We start from the raw sequence: 4,270 nt of genomic DNA, 5'->3' as shown, positions 1-4,270 counted from the left end.
CCTCTTATAATCCCCCTTTTAAATAATATATTTTGAATGCCATATAACCTAAAATCTAAGTTACAACGAACTTAATTTATATCCAATTTTCATCGAAATCCGTTCAGCCATTATCGCGTGAAAAGGTAACAAACATACAGACAGACAGACAGACAGACAGACAGACAGACAGACATACAAACAAAAATGTCAAAAAAGCGATTTTCGGTTTCAGGGTGGTTAATTATATATGTTAGGACCAATTATTTTTGGAAAATCGAAAATTACCAGAAAAATTTTGGCTACAGATTTATTATTAGTATAGATCTATTTATTTACTAGCCGTACCCGTGCGCTCCGCTGCACCCGTTAGAAATAAATATAAAGTAATTACATAATTAAAATAGGACGTTTCATCCAGGGTACATTCGTGTTTGATAGAAGGATAAATCGTTTAATATGTTACTTAATTTAAATTGTATTTAAAATATTAAAATGCGATCATTGTGATCCAGAGACCACTCATTTGAGGCAATGACAATTCCATTAACATGTTTCTTATAGTGGAACACAGACTTCTGAAGTGTTCAAGGTCATTCGTAGTTTCGGTCGCTTACCCACCCTCCTCACGAACTTTTCCCTTTGCAAGTTACACTGCAAAAAATAATCTCGTCAGTCTCCTTATGCTCATCTCGTCCATTCATTTATGATCGTCTCAGTTCTATTTAGGCCTATAAGTCGTTTATAATTTACTAGCGAGCGTCTCGTCAATTGTGAAAGAAGACTTATGAAATAGTGTTGTAGTAACACGAGATAATCAGGAGAAAGTAACTGATAAGACGATCAGGAGTGATTAAATGATTGGACGAAAGTGACAAGAGATAATAAAAAAAAAGATTTAAGGCAATGGGAAGGAAAATAAAATCCGGAATTATTAGGGTAGAACGACTGACGAGACGGCGTGAAAAGACGGCGTGAAATATCAATTGCTGAGAACATTTTAATAGGGAAATAGCTGAAAGGACAAACAGAACTGAATTAATTTGATCAGAGAAAAATTAATGAAGAAAACTATAGGTGAAATGAAGGGAAAAAAAAAGATTGACGAGATTAATAATAGGCCTAGTAAACTGACTGAAGGGACGATCAAGAGGAAAATTAGATGATGGACGAGACTATGAAACGGAAAATGAATCATGAGACGGTTAGGAGAACGAAAAGGTGGGCGTGAATCATTTTGTAGGGACTCAATCGCGTCACTACAAACATTTCTTAAAATGTTTAAACTAACACCAAAAGCTGTTGCCATAACTCTGAGTTTTATTGTACATGGAAGAAACAGCGGATGACTCACTGCTAGAAAGATATTAAAAATATTTGTAAATATAAAAAATAACCTCTTTTGTCTGGCTGCGCATATTTAGACTGTGAAGCATACTCGAAGCATAATAGTATTTATTAAACATAAATTACAACTTTCAGACTTCTTTTTATTTTGTCCTGGACATTTGGCTTGGGATCTCGCAGAGTGACTGTGATTATGGAACATTGGTGGAATGACAATGATGAGGGGAAATGGGAGAACCCTCGTGTCCACTTTGTTCACCATCCAGACGGGGATCAAGCCCGAGTCGCCACGGTGCAAGGCAGAGAGACTAATCACTCGGCCACAAGTTATTGAATGCTTGAAAAAGTGTCTACATATATAAAACAGAATATCACAGCTTAAGTTTAGACAACACTCAGCTGTACATTCAACACAGAAGAGCACAGCACAAGTTTAGACAAGATACTGAATTTCGGCTTTGTTTTTGCAGCGTAGGAAGTTCAAATTTTTACAGTAGAACCGGTCCCCAGCCCATTAGGGTGGCAGGAGGGTGAGTAAGTTTGCAGTAAGTAGAAGGGAAAGTGTGTGACCTTGGCAACCATAAATGCTTGTGGACGACTATAATTGTTATTACCAATTATTTTTGGAAAAGCGAAAATTAACAGAAAAATTTTGGCTACAGATTTATTATTATATTATATTATATTATATTATATTATATTATATTATATTATATTATATTATATTATGTAAAAAGTATGTTGATAACGGATGTACTCGAATTAGAAAGTTTTTAATTTGTTGTGGGAGCTCTTGAATATCAGGAGGAACAGCTTTTACAACAGCGCAACATAATCTGCTTGGCTCATTACCCAATTTTTTGCATTGCATTTATTGCATATATATTTTATGTATTTTAACACGATTCAATTGAGCATAGTTAAAATTTGAATTATAAAATAATGGATTGCTAAGCTAACGTACTATTACTGCATACTAAATCAATACACTCTCGTTGTTCGTTAATTCCCTGAGATAAAAATGAATATGTTCATAAACATTATTTTAAGAAATACAGGAAATGAATGTACAGAATAACCTATCAAGTTTTCTGTGCATAAGAAGCTGTTTTAATCTTAAATGTCCTCAATTCACTCACAAGTTACTGTAATAACATTATAGCATTATGTCCATCTAGAGAAACTACACTCTCCAATGATGAAATAATAATTAATTATACAAATCGGTTAATTTAGCTTCCGATATTACTTCATACAAACACAGAAACATTTTCTGTAGGCTATGTTTCATAGTTTTCGATTGTTGTGTCCAAGGCCCCTTGTAGACGAAGTCATTTGTTTTTTATTTCAATACACCGCCTTAGATGGCAGTTATTTTAATTTTAAAACTCATTTATCTCATTAAATATCAGTCCTATCAAAATGTTTCAAAGAATAAAGCTTATCAGAAATCATTTTTAAAGAAACTTTTGTTATGTAACATTTTTCACAAAAATCAATAATAAGCGAGATATTTTGATTTATTTAATTCAGACCCCCTTATAACGCCCCTTTTAAATAACGTATTTTGAATGCCATATAGCCTAAAATCTAAGTTACAACGAACTTAATTTATATTCTAATTTTCATCGAAATCCGTTCAGCCATTATCGCGTGAAAAGGTAACAAACATACAGACAGACAGACATACAAACAAAAATTAAAAAATAGCGATTTTCGGTTTCAGGATGGTTAATTATACATGTTAACACCAATTATTTTTAGAAAATCGAAAATTACCAGAAAAATTTTGGCTATAGATTTATTATTAGTATAGATGAAGAGAATTTAGACTCGCAGTTACATTTTTATATCGCGTCATCGCGATAAAGTAATAAACAGCTGGAAAGAAAAATACATCTAATTACGGATTTGTTTCAATTAATTATGAATGACTGACGTATAAAGAATTTTTCTGTAGTAATAATAATAATAATAATAATAATAATAATAATAATAATAATAATGATAATAATAATAATAATAATAATAATAATAATAATAATAATAATAATAATAATAATAATAATAAGGGGAAAGGTACGAAAGATACAATTGAACTATTCCGATAGACCATATATTTATTTAATCTGGTAGAGATAAGGCCATCAGGCCTCCTCTTTCCCTCTACCAGGGATTACAACTACAATACTAAGAATTCAACTACAATTATAACCACAATCAGCGAAAGATACTTAGAGAATGGATCTAGGAAAGGCGTTTCACAGAGTGGATTGGAATAAATTGATGGAGATCCTAAAGAAAATTGACGTAGATTGGAAAGGGATGAGGCTGTTCAGTAACGTTTAATGAAACAACGAGTCAAAGTCAGGATAGGAGAAGAAATGTCAGAAGGAAGTGAAATAGGGAGAGGAGTACGACAAGGATGCCCTTCATCACCCACCCTGTTCAACATCTACTTGGAGGATTTAGTGAAGAACTGTGTTTAGAACATGGGATAAGTGATAGTAGGAGAAAGAAGAATAAAATGCATAAGATTTGCTGATGATATGGCGCTGTTAGCAGAGAGGAGATGATACTACGGGATATGCTACTGGAGCTAAATGACAGCTGTGAGCAGTATGGCATGAAGATAAATACCATCAAGACGAAGAGCATGGTCACAGGAAGAAAAGTAAAGAAGGTAAACCTGCGAATTCTAAATGAGGCAGTACAGCAAGTGAACAGCTTCAAATACTTGGGGTGTACTAAAAGCAGTAACATGAGCTGCTGCCAAGAAGTCAAAAGGAGAATAGCAATGGCAAAGGAAGTTTTTAATAGAAAAGGGAGCATCTTCTGCGGACCTCTGGAGAAAGAACTAAGAAAGAGACTAGTGAACTGCTTGATGTGGAGTGTAGAATTGTATGGGGCAGAAACATGGACTTTACGACGAAGTGAAGAGAAA

This window comes from Periplaneta americana, chromosome 3 (assembly GCF_040183065.1).
Source record: "Periplaneta americana isolate PAMFEO1 chromosome 3, P.americana_PAMFEO1_priV1, whole genome shotgun sequence".
Taxonomy (NCBI): Eukaryota; Metazoa; Arthropoda; class Insecta; order Blattodea; family Blattidae; genus Periplaneta; species Periplaneta americana.
Note: the sequence above shows the minus strand (reverse complement) of the source record.